The sequence below is a fragment of the Notechis scutatus genome, chromosome 2 (assembly GCF_049901735.1).
Source record: "Notechis scutatus isolate UNSWTSFEM ecotype Mainland chromosome 2, rNotScu1.2, whole genome shotgun sequence".
In the NCBI taxonomy this organism is placed as follows: Eukaryota; Metazoa; Chordata; class Lepidosauria; order Squamata; family Elapidae; genus Notechis; species Notechis scutatus.
This window is the reverse complement of record NC_142010.1, coordinates 251,280,842-251,302,364: the sequence shown is the minus strand read 5'-3', so window position 1 is coordinate 251,302,364 and position 21,523 is coordinate 251,280,842. Positions and strand designations below refer to the sequence as shown.

The window sequence follows — 21,523 nt, the reverse complement described above, 5'->3', positions numbered from 1 at the left end:
GAGGGGAGGGCAAGGGGCGGGGCCAGCCAGTGGTAGGATCACCCAACAGGGAGCCACAGCAGAGGGCCCAAAGAGCCGCATGTGGCTCCAGAGCCATGGATAGCTGACACGTGGACTAGACATATCCAATTCTTGCAACTGTTCTTCATAGGTTTTAGCCTCCGGTCCCCTGATTATTTCCTGCTTCTCACTTTCCCTAGTAGTTTTTTTGGATGGGAGTACACAAGAGGCATTGTGATGAACATACTGTTGTTGGATCCCTTTTGGAAGTTAAGGAAGCCCTTTTAACATGATGGCAATCCATGTTCTTTCTTCCTTGCTCTCCACGTGTTGTCCTTGGTGCAGTTTATGTTTTATAAACAGTCACTTCAGGGGAGTGATGTTATGAGCCCAATTTAGTTAGTGTGCACAATAAGGTTATTTAGAGGGAGAGTGGCTGTTTACTGTGTTTTATAGGGTTGTTAAAACAATTGGAGTCAGGAGTTTTTAACAAGGGGGAATGTATCTGCAGACAAGGGGTCTGGATAGTCTACGATGACTGAAGTATGTGAAGGGACTTTGGGGGACCAGCTTGAATGGCGACATCGATGTAAGATTGACAAACGGAAAGCCAATCATTTAATTCAATAGTAAACAACCTGAACTATTTAAGATAATCTGGAACTTGCCTAAATCTGATCTATCATGCCAGTGGTAAAAGATTGTGTAAACCAAAACAATTGAAATGCACTATTTTGCCTCCTTTGGTTAATGTATACCGTTATATCTCTGTTTCCCAGTTGGATTTTCAGTTCTGAGCGATGTAAATATTTTCATCTAATTCAGAAATATTTATTGGATTGTTTTGATTGTGGAAACCAATTTCCCAGTAATTCTTCTTAGCTTAGAATTAGGTCTGCAATGGCCCCAAAATTTCATTTTAGCACCTGGTCATTGTCATAAGGCATTGGGCTGAGTGGGATTCATTGGATGTATGAAACATTTCAGACTCTGAAATAGTCTCCCTTGGTTGCATAGAACAGCTTAGGATTTCTGGATACAAATTCCCTTTTGCTTAGGTTTTCATCTCAGAGGCTCTTTGGTTGAAAAAAAAGCAGGGGATGACACTTAGAAATTTAAGGCAACTTTATATGCTAGCTTTGCCTTAAAGAAGAAAGTACTTTGTTCATATGGTAGGATTTCCTTAACCCAGGCGTGTCAAACTTGTGTCATCACATCGTCGTCATGTGACATATCATGACTCCCCCTCCCCTTTCGTTAAACCAAACATGGGCATGGCCAGTGCATGATGCATCTGGCCTGAGAGCCATAAGTTTGACACCCCTGCCTTAACCCATTGAAATGACAGGTACAGTTAGATAGAAACAGGGGGACCACATTTGACAGAAGAAGAGTTGCTTTGGACTTAGTTCAGCCAGAGATATTATAAGTGCAGATGTTAACATCTGAAAGTTTAAAGCAGAGGTCCCCAAACTTGGCAACTTTAAGACTTGTGGACTTCAACTCCCAGAATTCCTCAGCCAGCATAGTCTTAAAGTTGCTAAGTTTGGGGACTCCTGGTTTAAAGGAAATACGTTTACCATACTTTATATATTATCAAACCGTGTGTCAAGCTGTGTAATTTTCCTCGTTGGTCTTCAGCACATTATATTTGGGATTGAAGCTGTCTGATTGGATAGTGATGATGTTTGCACCTTTTTCAATTTCAAACCCAGATTAACCGTGTTCTCACATCTCCCTTTGATTATGCATCTGGGGCTAGTTTCCTGATCACCAGAATGGAAGTTACCTTCTTCCTTATCATGGAATCAGTTTTTAACTTTTTAAAGATTTCTTTAGCATTGCCCAAGGTCGCTAATTGAATCTATGTGACCTATGTGAAAGCAGAACATGTTGTGTACTTCTTTGATTGCTGGTGATTCAGGACATGCTCCAAGGGTGTTACATAGTTGCATTAGGTAGTATTTTTACTAGCTCAGTGGAAATATCCAAACCAGTCTCTTAAAGCAAAACCGTAATGTCAAGCAGCTTATTGTCTTAAAGGCATAACTGCTCCTGCCACTAACATATCTCTTTCCTGTGTTCCCATGTCACATTGAAGACATCTGATGTGACATGATGTGTAGTATAATCTCCTCCAGGCAACACCCCCCATAGACCTAGTTTAATTAAGTCTATTGGAATAACCTTCTCCAATGAGAAGCCCTTTGTGTGTGCATGGAAGTTCAACCTCCAGAGTTTTTCAGCCAGAATGCTGAATGCAGGATTCAAGTTAAAAGCTTCCCTTTGGGAAAATTGCATTAAAATGTAAACCAGTTGGATTAACCTCTTGATTAATTATATCATCCTTCTCTACAGTGAAACATTTTTATAGAGTGTGTGAAGGGGTGCCTGTGATATGATTTATATGTATGATGTAATTGATGTAATTTGCATAAGTGTGCAGTGATGTAAAATTATCGAACAGCTAAATGTAAACTTACGTGAATTGTCTAGAGCTTTGGAAACAACCCAATTTGTCTGTTGTTAGTGCAATACAGTCTGAAAAACATGGTCTACTGCATCCCAGTCTCCTAAACAGACATTTGTAAAATCAAATTTTTTACTGTACAGGTAATCCTTGACTTATAACTGGCCACTTAGTGAACCAAGTTGTGATGGACCCCAAAATGCTATTTAAAACCCAGATTTGAAGTTCCAACGTACATACACACACACACACACACTTACTCACTCACATGCTTGGCAACTGGCCCTTTACCATCGTTTGCAGCATTCTGTAGTCGCTTGACTGTGATTTATAACGTCTTTGATTGAAATTGGTATTTACTTCTGTTTGTTTCAAAAATATCTCATAGCCAACAGTAGGTTCAGTTCCTGATCATGTTGTTTAGTTTATGACTGTTCCATTTGCTTAATGAATCACAACTAAAACCACACTTAAAATTTCTTGCAGTCACGTTTGGTGCGGTCATGTTTGTGACCATCCTGATTTACAAACAAAATTGGGTTTGTTCTATGGTTATTGGTTATGGTTATGGAAACTTTTTGTTGAGACATGATGCTACATTAAGGAGAAGCTGCCTTACAACCAGGGATGGGGCTGCTGGAGGTTCGCAGGGGTTCGGGAGAGTCCGTATCTAAGATTCCGTGCAGTTCGGAGATTCCCCAAATCCCACTCCTGGCTGGTCCCGCCCGCCCCATTCTTCAGATGCATGCTGTGTCTCCCACATTTAATCTTTTTCATTCTCCCAATTTTGGTGCATTCTGGGAACCTGTTGGGCAATTTTCTTTGCCCGTATCAGTGCTCAGTGTCCTGTATGTTGTCATAAAACATAGGCAACCATTAGATTGACACTTTTCCTGGAGGAAATACGTTGCTTTGAGATTTCTTTTCCTCTTTCTACGTAGCATTTGGACATTCTGTAAATGTATTTGGATGTTTGACCTGCCAAGGCAGAGGGTGAATTTATAACACAGGTGTGATACTTTTCTTCTTCATTTTCTTTTATTGTGACTGAAGAAAAGAACAGAAACATCCAATCTACTTTGCTGAAAAATCTATAGAAGCATTTAATAAATGACTGGTTTCAAATTCTGATGGTAGATCAATTGTGTCCGTGAGAGTAATTCCTGCTGGATTATTTGTAGCACGCTCAATTTGATTTTGAATGTGACTAAATAGGCCTAAAGTCAGTATAATTCACGTGGGCCTTTGTTGAGTTTGCAGTGACACACATTTAGATTCCTAGTTGTAAGAGCGGCGCTGAAAGTCAAACTAGGATTATTTGACAAATTGCTTTGTGCAACATGGTTTTAAACACTGAAAATCGATATAGGTAGCTGCCAGTTTATTCAAGAAAACCCGTATTTCTCCTTGTGATATAGAAAATCAGTCTTAGAAAAATTTTAAAAAGTGCAGACAAAAAAGTTTTTTTGATAAACGCTAACAACTGTTGCATGCTTTTGTGTGAGTCTGCATTATTAACATAATTTTTTTTAATGTGAGGAAATATTAAAATAATATCTCTGGTGTGCAGCTTGAAGGGATCTCTTTTGTCCTTTCATTCTTGTCATTGTCTGGGCAAACCCTCATCATACTATGCAGAAGGCCTCACACTCCAAAGCACCTTGGTATAAAAGTGTTCAGTAAACAGATTTACTTGTTTTCCCAAGAGGCTATTAATTCTGGCTACTCAATTTCTCCTCTCTACCTGTTCTGATGCTAGGAGCCCTACCAATTTGACTTTTACCCCTCAGAGGGATCCCTGCCTGCTTTTGCTTTCTTAGCTATTATTGTACTTGGTTTGTACAAGAACCATAGGCTACCAAGTATAATTGATAGCCTGTGATTGGAGAGAGGCAGGAAGCTCGGTGGGTAAATTTACCTTAGAGGGTTCATGGGAAGATAAAACGAGGAGAGATTCCCCCCTGGCTAAAGTTCCTGTGGAAAACAAACACAGTTTGGTGTGGTGGTTAAGGCATCGGGATAGAAACTAGGAGTTTGTGAGTTCTTGTCTCCCCTTGGAGAGGGGAGTGATCTTGGGCGGACCATGCGCGCTCAGCCCTGAGAAGGAAACAGTGGCAAACCACTTCCAAGAAACCTTGCCAGGAAAAATTCAGGGACTAGTCCGTGCAGTCACTAGGAGTCCAGAACGGACTCAAAGATGCCAAAAATGAGAGAGAAGAAATACATACTTACAACTCATGCAACATACCTTTCTTTTATTATGGCATACCTCTGCAAGTAGATGCCTCTAGAGCAGGGGTCTCAAACACAATTTACCTGGGGGCCGCTGGAGGCAGAGTCTGGGTGAGGCTGGGCCGCATAATATTATACTTTATATTATACTTTATATGTATATTATACACTAATATTATACTTTCATATCACGGTGGGGGCCACAGGATATCGTCCTGCGGGCTGCAATTGGCTCGCGGGCCGCGAGAATGAGACCTCTGCTCTAGAGCAAGGATCTTCAAACTTGGCAGCTTTAAGACTTCTGGACTTCAACTCCCAGAATTCCTCCTCCAGTCATGCTAGCTCGGGAATTCTGGGAGTTGAAGCCTACAAGTCTTAAACTTGCCAAGTTTGAAGATCTTCGCTCTAGAGTAAGATCTGATTTATGAAATTTACGCCCTTGCAAACGGTGAATATCTTGGGCATCTTGTCTGTCAGACGATCAATGAATTGTATCTCCACCTTTCCACAGAAAGGCTGCACATTATTATGCTTCCAGAGCCATTCCCTGGGAATGGACGGGGGTTGGTGGGGGTGAAATTCATTTCTTTCATTAGGGTTGCATTCAGATGCAAACGAAATGCATTTTGTCCTCTTCTTCCTTACAGGTTTTGCATTTTTGGATCAGTGCACAGCCTGAAATTTGCTTGCCTTTTGAAATTCACGGTTCTCTGAATTTTCAGAATGCAGTTCAGCAATAATGATTAGCGACTTATATAAGGTGGTGGTGGGGTTGAAGGGGAGGAAAAAAAACCCCAAATGCTTGGATTCACGAGAATTACCATAAAAAAAGCACGGTACCGTCAAAAATAGGTTTGCAAAAGGCTGTAGGTGCGGAGGCAAAACTGGAAACAAACCTGCCCATATTTGGAAACATTTGCATCCAATTTGCATGCAGACATGCAAATGAGCGTGTGAACTTTGCGAGGGAGAAAGGCTGCTGCCCAGCCCAGCCAAACCAAGGTATCTTGGGAAGAATGTGAAACTCAGGAAACCTGAAATTGTCTCACACGTTTATTGCTTCCATTCAAAGGAATTGGATTTTGTTCTCTTTCCTGGACGGAACAAGGAAATGCTTTTTTGCTTCCCCTGAATTGTGTTTTGTGTGTCTATGTGTGTCTAGAACTGTGTGGAGATATGCACAGATTGTACCTGCGCTTCTCTCTGCTGCTCATTCTCATGCGTGCACCAACAGATGTTGCCCTTCGGGTCTCACTTGGCACCTGTACAGCCCAAGGCCTAATGCAGTGATGGCTAACCTCTTCCATGTTGTGTGCCAAAAGCGCGCCCAGGGGTGGGATTCTACCAGTTCGCACCTATTCACTAGAACTGGTTGTTAACATTCTAAGCAGTTCAGAGAACCGGTTGTTAGAAGAAATTACTGGCCTAATCCTGTAAGGAAGGCAGGAAGGAAACATTCTGGTGTTGCTTACAGAAACTGCCTCTCCGTTAACCGTTATTACATTCTTGGCAAGACTAGACTTCCTGTCTCAGGAATGTCTCTGGAGTTTTTTTCCGCTCCTTTGCTGGTACTTTGCTTGTGTGGAGTGACCATTCAAACTAACAATGGCACTGAAAAAAGTGACTTATGACCATTTTTCACACTTACGACTGTTGCAGCATCTCCACAGTCATGAGAGGCCAGGCAAGGAGATGAGTGCCTTGATGTGAGTGATATTGAGTTGGCCACGCCCAGCCAGTCACATGACCACCAAGCCATGCCCACCAACGAAGCCACGCCCACAGAACCGGTTATAAAATTTGAATCCCACCCCTGAGCGCACCCGTGTGCATGCTTGTATGCCTGCACCCATGATGCAATGCGCGTATAACTCCCCAGTCTCCCTGTGCATGCACGCATGACCTCCCCACATCGCATGCCTCTGCACATGTGCACACAACCCACTGCATGCCTCTGCACATGCGTCTCCCACACACACGTCTCCCCCTCTGCATGCACGGCAGATACCCAACAATTAGCTGGCTGGCGGGGCGCATGCATGCGCAGTGAGGCTCTTCCAGGCGACCTCTCACATGCCGGCAGAAATGGCTCTGCGTGCCACTTCCAACACGTGTGCCATAGGTTCACCATCACGGGCCTAATGTGTTACCCACCCCGATACAGGTGTCTCTTGACTTTCATTCAACAACCATTCATTAAACAACCATTCAAAGTTAGAACTGAAGAAAATGACTTATGGCCTGTTCTGGCACTTATGGCAATTGCAGCATCCCCATGGCCATGTGATCAAAATTTGGACCCAATCACGTGTCTGTGACTGTTGCAGCGTCCTGGATTCACGTAATCATCATTTGTGACCTTCCTAGAGGGCTTCCGACAAACAAAGACAGTCAGGGAAGCCAGACTAGTTTTGATCACCACATTCCAAAAAGGATGTTGAGACTTTGGAAAAAGTGCAGAGAAGAGCAACTAAGATGATTCCAGGCCTGGAGACTAAAACCTACGAAGGAATTGGGTATGGCCAGCCTCGTGAAGAGAAGGGACCAGGGGTGACATCATAGCTGCAGTCCAGTGTTGGAGTGGCTGCCACAAAGAGGAGATGGTCAGTTTATTTTCCAAAGCACCAGAAGGCAGGACAAGAAACAATGGATGGAAACTAATCAAGGAGGGAAGCAACCTAGAATTAAGGAGAAACTTCCTAACAGTGAGAATAATCAACCAGTGGAACAGTTTGTCCTCAGAAGTTGTGGGTGGTTCATCATTTTAAGAAGAGACTGGACAGCCACTTGTCTGAGATGCTATAGGTTCTTCTTCTTCTTGAGCAGGAGGCTGGACTAGAAGACCTCCGAGGTCCCTTCCAGCTCTATTCTGATTGATGGACTAATAATCTTAATAATGGTGTGATTCAGTTCATAACCATGGTGATTTGCTTAACAACCATGGCAAAAAGGTAATAAAATAGGGCACAACTCACTTAAAGACTGCTTTGCTTAGCAGTGGACGTTGTGGTCATGAGGATTATCAGTATTTCTCCAGTGCTGGTTTGGATTTAAATCTGGCTCGCTCTTTGGGATAGAATACAACAGAATAAGAGTTGGAAGGGGCCTTGGAGGTCTTCTAGTCCAACCCCCTGCTTAGGCAGGAAACCCTACACCACTTCAGACCAATGGTTATCTAATCTCTTCTTAAAAACTTCCAGTGTTGGAGCATTTACAACTTCTGGAGGCAAGTTGTCCCACTGGTTAATTGTTCCAGCAATCAGGAAATTTCTTTTTAGTTCTAGGTTGCTTCTTTCCTTGGTTAGTTTCCACCCATTGCTTCTTGTCCTGATGAAAAGGCTCGTGATCAAGAATTTTTTTTTTTTTTTAAGGAACTCAGGAATACTTAGAGCTCAGCACGATGTGTGGTTCCTCCTTGGGAGATAAGGAGGTAAAAAGAGGGCCCCCTTTTCTTTTTTATCATCATGAAGTGGAGGCGCACCATCTGTTATTTCGATGCAGCAGGGAGCTTGGAGTTTGCCACAGCCTGTTTCGTCTCATTATGATGTATGCTCATGCCAGAGTTACCATGGGAGCGTGGGGGGTGGCGGGGTGGGAGAGAAAGCTCTACTCTTAATTGTTAAACATCTCTGCCTCTTTCTGCACACACTTGCTGACATCTGTGAATTGGATTTCACAGATTTTATATCACCCCCTCCCCTCCGTTTTCCCTCTGTTTATAATTTCAAGGGTTCTGCAGTAGTTTTCTGGGCTTTGATGAACAGAGGTGCTCTGTAGCACAGCCGTTCTTAAGGACAAAATGCTCAACAGATAACAGATAATCAGAGTTGAAAGGGACCTTGTAGGTCATCTAGTCCAACCCCCCCCGCCCAAGCGGGAGACCCTACACCATTTCTGACAAATGGCAGTCCAATCTCTTCTTGAAGGTCTCAAGTGTTGAAGCTCCCACAACTTCTGAAGGCAACTTCTGTTCCATTGGTTGATTGTTCTCTCTGTCAGAAAGTTTCTCCTTATTTCCAGGTTGAATCTCTCCTTGATCAGTTTCCATCCATTATTCCTTGTCTGGCCTTTGGGTGCTTTAGACCCCTTCCTATCTCTGGTAGCCCCTCAAATATTGGAAGACTGTTCTCCTGTCTCCCCTGGTCCTTCTCTTCATTAGACTAGCCAAGCCCAGTTCCTGCAACCGTTCTTCATATGTTTTAGTCCCCAATCCCTTTATCATCCTGGTTGCTCTTCTCTGCACTTTTTCTAGTCTCAACATCTTTTTTATAATGTGGTGGCCAAAAGTGGATGCAGTACTCTAGGTGTGGTCTTACTAATTCTGTGAGTTTATTTATTTGTTTTACTTATTTATTTATTTAAAATGAATGTGTATAGGTGCCCAACTCACCCACCGTGACTCTGGGTGGCATTCAGCATTAAACAACGTTGGGTTTCATGACTTAACAATATCCTAGATTTTTCTTTTTTCTTTCTCCCACTACTTCTGAATCCTGGTTTAATCATAGAAAAGTTGCAAGCGAAAATGATGAATCCAATAAAAGGGGTTATTTTCCACTTTGGCTCATTCTAGATAAAGAGATTCTTGGAGAATTGAAATGCTGAGTTGCTCTCTTTGAGCAAAGGAGGTTCGTTCCTCTTCTTTTTCCTCTGTTCCTTTAGAAATTATCTAAGACATTTCTTTTTCTTTCTCCCAGAAAAATAAATAGCAATAGCAATAGCACTTATATTTAGATAGCGCTCCGTGCAGCTTTACAGGATTCTCTAAGCAGTTTACAGAGTCAGCCTATTGCCCCCCAATAATCTGGATCCTCATTTTACCAACCTCAGAATGATGGAAGGCTGAGTCAACCTTGAGCCTTCAGGATTGAACTCTGAGCTGTGGGCAGAGTTAGCCAGCAATACTGCATCCTAATCATTGTGCCATGGCTCTTTCGGGGGACAATTAAGTTTTGAAATTAAAGGTGATAGAGATGAATCTGGATTCTACAGGTCCCCGATTTTTCTGGGATTTTGAGTATGGTGTGAGCCTTCAAAGGCAGGTTGAGTGCCCATTTTGTTCCCTGTCATCCTTACTCCATCCTTCTCTCTTTGCCTTCTCTTTGTCTAGGGCAGAGGTCTCCAAACTTGGCAACTTTAAGACTTGTGTACTCCCAGAATTCTGGGAGTTGAAGTCTACAAGTCTTAAAGTTGCCAAGTTTGGGGACCCCTGATCTAGGGCCAGGGGGCAGATAGACTCAGCTTGAAATGATGCACTGAATTGCGCCTGCCCATCATTTTCCCCAGAAAGACTAGGGAATTTTTCTAAGACGACAGCCATTTCGTTTCAAGTAATCATTTTTTCCCCCTCCAAATGAAAAAGATCCAAAAGGCAAATGGGTCAGGAAACCTCGCAGACCATGCTAGAAAGCATCAGGAGACCGTGAGTTCTAGTTCCATCTTAGGCCTGAAAGCCAGCTGGGTGACTTTGGACTAGTCACTTTCTCTCAGCCCAGCCTAGCTCACAGGGTTGGGTTTTGTTTTTTTTGTGGTTGAAAACAGGAGGAGGAAGCTATGCTGGATAGGTACAACTCTTTAATTTTTTTTGTAAAAATAATAAAGATGGCATGTAGATAGATAGATAGATAGATAGATAGATGATAACAAGCAAGCAAACAAACAAACAAACAAACAAATAAATAAAAAATTGGTGCTACCCAGTGGTGGGATTCAAATTTTTTTACCTCCGGTTCTGTGGGCGTGGCATGGTGGGCATGGCAGGGGAAGGTTACTGTAAAATATCCATTCCCTCCCCACCCCACTAACCTGCTTTCCAGCTCCGTTCTCCTGTGCAGGGCAACAAAAGAAGACCCAGCCAATCAGCTGAGACTCGGGAGTCAGAGAATAGATGGGGGCGGGGCCAGTCAGAGGTGGGATTGGACGGTTCTCCGAACTACTCAAAATTTCCGCTACCAGTTCTCCAGAACTAGTCAGAACCTGCTGAACACCACCTCTGGTGTTGCCCTATTTACCACTCCAGGACCAGTTGTAGAGTAATGGTGAATACAGCTGACTAGAAGTGGGTGGTAAGGGGAGAGGGGCATTCTCGTTTATCCTCAAGATGGCCGCTCTCTGATTCTGGGGCAGCCGTTCTCTCTTAGCCCAACTTCCCAAGATGGATGCGATAGATACAGTAGGAGGAACGTCGTGAATCACTTTCTTTTGCTCCTAAATGAAAAGTGGGATGGGAAGGCAATGAGCAGACAAGCCAATAAGCCCGTTTGCTGAAGCTCTTTGACCTCCGTTATACTTCCTCTTACTTGTGAATCTGTATGAACTTATGCCCACAGTAAGTTCACAATAAGCCCAGAATCCAGGCATGTTAAATCACCTTGTGAATGAGCACATACTTTGTGCGGTTTCCTCTTGCTCTGCTTTCTCTTGGGAGGCAAAGTTTTGCATTACGGCCAGCCAGGGTTATGCTTCATGGTGCTCCAATAAGCCAAGAACAAACTTTCTTTCAGTATTGCTTAATTCCTCGGGGTATGAAAGATCAGTTCTTGATTTGAACATTATGCCACAAGTCTATTTAATTGATCCATGTGCAAACAACAAGGTTGCACATACCATCCCATTCTCTATACACCAGTGTGTTTGCCTTAAGTAATGTACAGATGGCAGCCAGTGGCAGCCAGCCAGCGTCTTTCTCTACCTTCATAAATCGTCTCTGCCTTACTGGAAAGGTTTTGTAGGGAATCTCCTTTAACCATGGCTCAGTTCTGAGTACAGTTGTCACCCACGTCTCTGCAAGAGGTATCTGGGTATCTGTTACCATGTTATAACCTCCACGTCACAACCACCTTGAAGTGTAGATTTGTCATAGAGCGTGAAGATCCCCAAATTCATACGCTAACACGCTGTTACTCAACCTTGACAATGTTGCAAGATATGTGGATTTCAACTACCAGAATCCCCCAGCCAACATATTGGGATTTCCAGTCCACATACAGGCAATTCTTGACTTAGGATCGTAATAGCAATAGCAATAGTACTTAGACTTATATACCACTTCACAGGGCTTTACAGCCCTCTCTTAGCGGTTTACAGACTCAGCCTACTGCCCCCAACAATTTGGGTTCCCATTTTATCCACCTCGGAAGGATGGAAGGCTGAGACAACCTTGAGCCTGGTGAGATTTGAACTGCCAACTTGCAGGAAGTCTGCCGGCAGTCATCAGAAGTAGCCTGCAGTACTGTATTCTAACCACTGCGTCACTGTGGCTCATGGTAATGGTCGTAAGTCATGGTGGTTTTTAAGTGAGGCACTCTTGTTATTGCCTCACTTAGTGACTATAATCCATTCTATCCCCCTTTGTGTCTTGGGGTGGAGGAGGATATCATGGAAGGCCCACACCAGAGGTGGTATTCAGCAGGTTCTGACCAGTTCTGGAGAACCGGTAGAGGAAATTTTGAGTAGTTTGGAGAACCGGCAAATACCACCTCGGACTGGCCCCGCCCCCATCTATTCTCTGCCTTCCCAGTCCCAGCTGATCGTCTGGGTCTCCTTTGGTTGCCCTGCACAGGAGAATGGAGCTGGAAAGCAGGTTAGTGGGGTGGGGAGGGAATGGGGATTTTGCAGTATCCTTCCCCTGCCCCGCCCACCAAGTCATACCCAAAGAACCGGTAGTAAAAAAAAATTGAATCCCACCACTGCTCCCCCACCCCATTAACCTTCTTTCCATCTCCGTTCTCCTGTGCAGGGCAACCAAAGGAGACCCAGCCAATCAGCTGGGACACAGGAGGCAGAGAATAGAAGAGATGGGGGCAGGGGCGGTCAGAGGTGGTATTTGCCGGTTCTTCGAATTACTCAAAATTTCCGCTACCGGTTCTCCAGAACTGGTCAGAACCTGCTGAACACCACCTCTGCTTTTAACCCTGGAAGACTTTCTCCTGCCTCCTGTCCCTTCTGGAGTTTCCTTTTGTTCCAGCTTGCTCTGGCTCTGTGGCTGGAGGGTTTTTAGAGAAGTGCTTGCCGAGGGCGCCCAGTTGGGGAAGTCTGGCTGTAAATTACTACCTTGTCTGGTGGAGGCAGCAAAAGGTGGGGCCCGATATGTGTTTGCTTAAAAGCCTCCTTCACACAGACGGGCATTGCTGTCTTCCCTGTGAGTCATCCTCATTATAGCTTGCAGCTCCTTGAATTCCAGCTCAGCAGTGCGAGGGAGTCTTGGAAGATTTCTAAGAGAGCGGTGGAGGTGTGCCTTCTGTCCTTTAGTGTCTAAAAAGGAACACACATAAGGAAGTTGTTTGGAAGGATCTCCTTCCCAGCTGGGAGAGGAAGGCAGCTGCACGGCTCCTGGATCCAGGGTAGCTCTGGGTGGAAGGAGGAAGGTAAGCAGGAAAAAAAGATACCCTTCAGATCCCTTCTCTCCATATGGAGAATCTGCACTGCATTCATTCCCTGTTTCCACCTTGTGCTGCAGGCCTGCTGCTGCTGTGGCTCCTCCGTAGAAGCAAACGTGCTGTTGTTTACTCCCTTGTTAGCAATGTGGCATTTGTCTCTTTAGACGGGTACTCGATATCTAATTAACGTGGGCCACAAGAGAGGTTCGGAGAGCAGAAAATGGAGCTGTGGCACTAACTGCTGGGGATTGAAGCTGATGCAAAGGTTTAAAGAGAGAAGCTAAAGGGGTTCCTCTTAACAGGGCAGTCTGTCTGTTCTCCCTTTTCTACTTCCTGTTCTATTTATTGTTCATTCTTCCTCTTGTGAATCTCCAAAGAATTGCTTAACTAGGAAGCCCTGGCGACGCTGCACACACCTTTTGTGGTCCTTCAGCATCTGTCCCCTTCTGGTAGGGTTGCCCTGACTTTGTCTTTGAATATGTTTATAAAACAGCCAGTTTTGCTACCTGTAGGCCTCTTTAAAGCCATCTGGTAATCTGTTTAAATTATCAATCCGGTGGCCGCATTGTACAAATAAAATAAGTGACTCAGTTTAAGAAGTTATATAATGAAAAACTTGTTTCTTTGCTTGGGACTTCCTGCTAGGTAGCGTTTCAGGAAGACAAGGCAAATTGTTCTTCCGAAAAGAATAATGTTCATTCTGTCTGCTTTTGTTTGTGTCTCTCTTCCATCCTATAGCTAATTTACTTTGTGTTTAAAATGACCTCTGGTCATTTTAAAATGACTTTGTGTCCCCTTGTGGTTCGATAATCTCTTGCTGAAATGCTGTGTAAAATGAGATTCCAAAGAGAACTACCCCCTTTATATTGTTTACAGCATTTGGAAAATACTTTATTCTTTGCCCTTTTTAATTGATAATCTTGGATTTACCTTTCCTCTTTGTCCATGTTCTGCTTCAACCCACCAGGCATTACGGTTGAGCTTTGGACCGCTGGTTTTTGGCCAAATATTATATGTAGATTAGATTTGATCGTTCAGTCCAGGCTGTTAAGTCTTTTTTTGCCTACAACCACTGTGAGTTCCGGAAATTGTAATCTGGAGGTTCAGAGTGAATGCTTAAAGGGAACAAGTTTCTGCACTAGGTACTTGGATAAACAACCTGGACTATTTTTATGCTGATAGATATCTGCACTCTTGAACATTTCAACACCCATGTTTCTATTTTGGGAGAAGCCACACCCAGGAAGAATAAAGGGACCAAATGTTTTAGTTCTTCCTGTTCAAAATACTGGTTGGCCTCTGTTAAGAAGACCATGCAGGATTATTGAAAGACAAAATGTGAATTCAACATCAGTCAAGTTACACGGGCATTATTTCTGAAAACTAGTAAGCTGAATGTCCGGTATGAAGGAGGGATCCAAACATTTAGAAATCAGGATTTTTCTGTTAACGAATTCATTGTCATCAGATTTTCCAACTTTTAAACCACGAGTCTCCAACTTTGGCAATTTTACGCCTTGTGAACTTCAACTCCAAGAATTCCTCAGCCACTGGCAGGGGAATTATGGGAGTTGAAGCCCACAAGTCTTAAAAGTTGTCAAGGTTGGAGTCCGCTGCTTTAAACTGTTTAAATGCAGGACTCCGTAAGCCCTTTCAATCAGATCTTGAGAAGTATACCTTTGTACCAATCCATAATTTGGGTTAAAAATAAACAAAGAAAAATATATTGGCAGCATGATCGGAAATAATAAGAAAGAAATTGAAAGATCATGGCATAAACTAGCTGTGACAGTCCTCGTGCTTATCGATACACTGGGTGCCCTATCAAAAATTATTGGATGACACTTAGAAAATCTGGGTGTTGACAAAATTTTGCAACTGTCAGTTGCAAAAAGCCACAGATCTTGCTTGGATCTGTGCCTATACATTATGACATCTTAGGTTCTTGGAAAGAATCTGATGTGTGTGAAAGCCAACATCAGCCAAAAAAATAAGCAGCTATGACTTCATATGTGTGTATAATATAATAAAATCTGAGCTTGCTGTTGATGTATTTTTAATATTATTGTTATAAAAATATCTCTCCGAAACTATCATTAAAACTGAAACGTTCAAAAGAATTGGACTAACAATTGAAAATTGGCAGTAGCACTTAGACTTATGTACAGCTCCATAGTGCTTTACAGCATTCTCTAAGCCTGTGATGGCGAACCTATGGCACGCGTGCCAGAAGTGGCACGCAGAGCCACTTCTGCCGGCACGTGAGAGGTTGCCTGGAAGAGCCCTACTGCGCATGCACTGCTGCCTGACAGCTGATTGTCGGGTATCTGGTGTGCATGCGTGGGGGCGGGGGTGTGGGAGACATGCATGCATGCGCAGAGATGCGTAGCACCTGCAGGGGGTCATGCATGCATGCACAAGGGGATTGAGGGGGGCCAGCACGGGAGCCGAAAAAGGTTAGCTACCACTGCCCTAAGCTGTTCACGAATGTGAACATATTGGCCACAACCATTTGGGTCCTCATTTTACCGTCCTCAGAAGGATGGAAGGCTGAGTCAAACTTGAGCTGATCAGGATGAAACTCCACAATTCACTATGCACAAACCAGGAATCTGATCATTTTAAACAAAAAAAACCCCACCCACATCATTTTGCAAAAGAATTACTCATAACAAGCCATGGACAACCAAGTCTTTACAGACTTTCTTAAAGTTGGGAGATAGGAGGCCATTTGAACATCTGGAGAGATATTATAGGTAGTTAATCATTCATTTATTGACTGTTCACATTTACAACAGCACTGGAAAAAAATGACATGACTATTTTTCACATTTATGACTGTTGCAGCATCCCCATGGTCATGTGATAAAAATTTGGATGCTTGACAACTGGCACACATATTGATGATGTTTGCGGTGTCCTGGGATCATGTGATCACCTTTTGCGACCTTCTGACAAGCAAAGTCCATGGGGAAGCCAGAGTCACTTAACAACTTTGTGACTAACTTAGCAACTGAAGTGATTCACTTAACAACTGTGGCTAGAAATGTCGTAAAATGGGGGCAAAATTCACTTAACAGCTGTCTTGGTTAACAGCAAAAATGTTGAGCTCATTTGTAAGTCGAAGACTACCAGTATTCCAAAGAGAGGGAAAATTACCAGAAATGCATGCTTCTATGAATTACTCTAATTGAGGGTACATGAAGAACATGTGCTGCATTGGGTCTTATATTGCTGGGAGATGTTGGTCCCAAGATACTTAGGCCCTTAACCATGAAAAGATGACAACCAGCACATTGAATTCTCCTCCCCCAAGAAAGATGGAGGTCAACCATAGGACAACCTTCTCTCTTTCCTCCTCAGTACATTTCCTTGCTTATCAGAATCATTCAGAGGCATCAAACCTCCAATCTGCAGTTTGAACAGTTCTCCCCTATCATCAGGATAAAGCAGGTACCAGGATCACCACAGATTGTAGCAATGACAAAGAAGGAAATAGGATGAAGGAAGTCAGCCCTCAGGCATCTTACTTCTGACCTTACAAACTACTACTACTACTTCTCCTCCTCCTCTTCCTTTTCCTCCTCCTCTTCCTCTTCTGAAGATGGGATATTATTTCCATGTTCCTGAGGCTTTGGGGTTTGGGTATCTCAGGAAGGCATTCCAGCAAGGGAATGGAGGCAAGTTTTTGTAGGTTTACATGCTGAGCAGCTTTAAATTGTTGGGCTGTTGTCAGCTTTGTGAGGTAGTTCAGACAAGAAGCATGCCCAGATGAACTAATTTTACTTCATTGTAAGGATAAGTTAACAGAGTTTTGCCAGACTGAAAGTTTTCCTCCCTTCCTCTCTTTTTAGTTCCTGGAAAACTAGGGAAGGTCCCTTCTGAAATGCTTCTCGTGTTTTTGAATATTGTCCAGATTCCCAGAAGGCAGGGAATGTCTTCCATCAAATTTTCCCCTTGAGCTTCATCTTATCAGGGCTTCCCCCTGAGCTGCATCTTATCACAGCTGCTATGCTTGTGGGCCTTCCTCCTGTCTCCCAAGGTCATTCCTACATACTATTACCACTGTGGATGAGGGAAACTATAGATTGGGATCTATAAGACAGCACCTGTATTGACAGGAAAGTTTAAGGTTCAGAAATTATCCGTAAGCTAATTAAGGTGGAAGGAGAGGAGATCTTATTGGATGAGGGGAGCAAGAGGTTATTTTCCATCAGAAGCTAAAAAGTGTATTTTTCATTAACCGGTTTTCAGATAAAACAGCATGACTACCTTTTGCCTGTGGAACTCCCAGTCACAGTATTATAACCCTTTAACAGTTTCCACCAATCATAGCCCTGTCTTTAAAAAAAACACCTCAGTAACTTGGTTTCATTATATGAGTGTGATGGGGTTAATATATTTCATAATACATTGCACAGGAAAGTTCCCCTGAAAATTGTCATTTCAATCATCATCGTCATTTATTATATTTGCTCAATGGTAATATTCTCCAGACAAGTCAATCTATTTCCCCCCAAAAAATAAACAGTATTAAAACAATAGGAAAATTATAGTGAGAGCATCACATACTGTAACTGTGTTTACACGGTTTCCAAATTCATTACAAAAAACCTGAAGTTCTAAAATAACTGAAGTGGTTCATAAAAAGGCTGAGAAAATGAAAGTCTTCATCTGGTACCTTCCCCCCAAACAATGTAGGCTTCAGGTGTGCCTCTCTGCAGAATAGGTTCTAAAGGTGGAACAGCACTTAGTTCTTTGGCAGTCATCTGCCTTGCCTCATTGGCCCTCATTCCTGAAAGAGGATCTCACTTGCATATTTTAGGTAAATTGCAGTTGCCCAAATATGGAAGCAGTTGCTTATCCAGAGAGCTTGACCCAAAACATTTTAAGTCTTTATAGGTGTCAGCCAGAATTGGGTCTCAAAGCAGTACAGCACAGTGGTGGGTTTCAAATTTTTTTCCTACTGGTTGGGTGTGAGCGCTCGCTTTGCGTGCACACAGCATTTGCAACTCACCTTCTGCTGCAAGCTCTGTGTGTAAAACAGCTGACTCGCGGCACTCTGCTGTGCCATGCGAAGCAGCTGAGGTTGAAAAGCAGGAAATAAAGGTCAGTATAGAGCTAGGGTAGGTGGGAGGGCCCAGGAGCTGATCATCGGAGCGAAGCGGTTTGGCCGAACCGGTAAAATACCACCACTGGTATGGCAGCCGTCAAAGTACAGACAAAATAAAGTAATCCCAAAGGTGCTTTTTCAAGAGGCAACTGAACTTTCTTGCTTTTCTTTGAAGACGTTTCACTTCTCATCTTGGATGAGAAACACTTTTGGGACAACCATGACCTGGATGACTGAGAATCTCCATGGACAAAATAAAGGACTGTATTGGTCAGTGGTGAACAGTCTAATATCGCTGCCCTGTTCTGGAGTAATTGAAATATTAGGACCATTTTTGAAGTTTCACACTTTAGCATTGCTACAGTAAGACTATCACTGTCTATGTTTATAGACCCAAAATCATGGCCAGGGAGGCCTGTGGGTTGTGCATCAGTTGTGCCCTTTCCTCAACCAACAGGCCTTGCTCAGTTACCCCCACATCCTAATCACCTCTCATTTTCACTTTGCAATATGGTCTATAGCAGGGGTGTCAAACTGGCAGCCTGCAGGCCGGATATGTCATGTGCAGGCCACATCCACCCTGGCTCCAAAAAGTTTCAAAAAAACCCCATCGTGATACATCACGATACGTCACATGATGCGATTGAGTTTGACACCTGTGGTCTACATGAAACTACTTAAAAGGTATCTGGAGGTTCAATTTGCTTGAAAATGCAGCATCCCACTTTGTTTTGTCACAAGTCTAGATATTTGTACACAGGTCACCTCACAGGAGCTGCATTGGTTGCTGATTTGCTTCCAGGTCCGATTAAAGATGATGATGGTCACCTTTAAAAGTCTATATGGCTTGGGGCCAGGTTATTTGGAGGACCATCTTTCTTTTTAGTTACATCTACCCGACCAACCAGAGTGAAGAGGGAAAGGATGTTACAGATCCTCCCCATTAAGAAGGTCTATTTAATGTAGGGCTGTCAAACTCCCGGCCCACGGCCAGATGCATCATGCACTGGCCATGCCCAAGCCCGGTTTAACGAAGGGGGAAAAAGTCCCGATACGTCATGTGACGCCACTGTGACAACCTGAGTTTGACACCCCTGATCTAATGGAACTTGGTGACTTTCTCCCTGTGGAACATCATCCCCACAGAGATAAAATTGACCCCCATTTTGGTTCTCTTTTGAAAAGCCCTGAAGGCCTAGTTTTGCCAGTGGGTTTGAAGATCCAGGGTGATACAGAACCCATCAAGACTGTTGCTGCCTGGGGGTGTGGATGAAGGTTTATTGGGTTTTGTATTCCAGTTTTTATTTCTATAAGATGCCTGGAGTTTATTTCTATAAGGCCGGATACATTTCTCCAGCATGATGATTGGAGAATCCACGGATGGGTTGACACATGCCTTTCTGCCCAGAGACTGAATCCATAATCTTTGCCACACCCTTTGTCAACTGTCACTTTCCCCAGTTCATGACTCAGTCTTGCCCTAAGAGGTTGTAGCAAAGATTGGCTCTAGTTCTTCTATCAGAAGCATGGATTCTCCACTACTTTATTTAGCGCTGGCAGGTTAGATCTTGCAGCACTGTCAAAGCGCTGTGGAGGCTTGCTTTTTTCCATTCTTTTCTAGCTTCTAGCCATTCCCTGTAGCCCTCTAACTTCTAGCCGCTTGCAAGGGGAGTGTTTTCCCCCACGCGGGAAGCCTGCCGCTCGCCTGAGGCGCCGTTTGTCCAGGCGCCGCTTCTTAGAAGCTCCGCAAGCTGTTTTCTTAATAAATAAATAACAATAAAGGGACCAGGAAGGGTGACTCTTGGCACTACAGTCATTGTAGTAGGAGATCAAATTGTAGCTAGTGAGAAGGCTGAGATGAAAGTGACTTCAGATGATCTTGAAAGAAGATAACCAGCAACTTTCACTCTCTGGTTTTTGTTCTTTAAGAGAGGGACACTGATCCAAGAAGATAGATGTTTTGTGGGATGATTGCTTCAGAATCTCCATGTGGAGATTATTGCTAAAGTAATTTGCCGAACAGCTGCGTCAATTATGTTGAGAGTGGAGCTAATCAGATGGCAGCCTTATCTCAAGTCAGCTTACTTTCTATTGGGAACAATGTTATATAAGTACTAATCATTTAGGAAAGAGGAGATTGACTGGTTCATGCTGATGGGGCAGTTGCTTGCTTGCTAATGCAAATCTTCCAGGTTAATGCATTGATTGGAGGAATGTGTCTTGAGTTGTAAACTTGGACCTGACAAGCTCTAAAAATAGAATGTTCTTTAAAGCATCAGAGCAAATTAGTCACTGAATGTTGCTTGTAGCTTATAGTGGCAGCAGGCACGTTTAACTGGGTGATTATTTCCCAGGGCAGTTTTATTTGTACTCCCGTATTCCATTCCCGTTATGAGGAGGTGGGGGCTGTAGAATTTGAATCATTTTCTGTACAAACCTTTAATTTTGTCTCTTGTTGCTCCTGTTGGTCACGAAAACCCCAATAGTGGCCAACTGGCAACAGGGGACTTAGAAGTTTTTCCTTCCTAGAATTCCATATTTTGGAATTACATGGACTTGCCATAATTATGTAAAAAAGCCATAATTAGTAGCGAGAAAATCTCCTTCCACTGAATGGAAGGAGAATTTCCTTTCTGTCTTCTTAAGCACTGATTGGACCATAATTTCAATTCAGCTCACTTTTGGGCATCGGCATTCTCCTTTCTGCCTTAGGAACATGCGTAAAATGCTTTCCTTGTATTTTATCAGTTCATACCCATTTTGCATGTGTTCTTTCATAAAGTCATGGCCATCTGTTTCCATTATCAAACTCTACTTAAACAAAATACTACTATCTTTTGGGTATATCAATTAAAGTAAGCTTTTTTTGCATGCATATATAGATTATATAATATATCATGCATATGCATATATAGATTATATATAATCATATATAGATTTTTATATATGTCTTGTGGTTTTCTTTTAACTGTGGACACCTTGATGTTTCCTGAGTTCCTTTGTTTGCTTGCAGGTGTTTTGTTACAAGACTAGTTAACATCTTCAGTCTTAGTCTGTTACCCAGTGATGGGATTCAAATAATTTAACAACCGGTTCTTTGCCCTAATGATTTCTTCCAACAACCAGATCACCAAACTGCTCAGAAAGTTAACAACCGGCTCTCCTGAAGGGGTGCAAACTGGCTGAATCCCACCACTGCTGTTAGCTAACCTGGTTATGAAACATTTGCAAGCAAGCAGTCAAGTTCAGAGAGCACCAAGGGCTCCACAGTTCCACTGAGCTACGAATATTCTCTTCTATCCGTATTTCCTCTTAAAGCAGAAAACTATG

At 43.1% G+C, this 21,523-nt stretch overlaps 1 protein-coding gene across 11 annotated transcripts in view; it reads left to right on the top strand.

Moving 5' to 3' along the window:
- NEDD4L (NEDD4 like E3 ubiquitin protein ligase) overlaps positions 1–21,523 on the top strand; it is a 308,711-nt gene that overhangs the window by 126,874 nt on the left and 160,314 nt on the right. The window contains exon 1 of one of the 11 annotated variants that reach the window (XM_087958577.1): positions 12,946–13,068. The exons of the other annotated variants lie outside the window; for them this stretch is intronic. The gene's annotated coding sequence lies outside the window, so the exon portion shown is untranslated. Of the gene's footprint in view, positions 1–12,945; positions 13,069–21,523 lie in introns of those variants that run through there. 11 annotated transcript variants of the gene reach the window in all.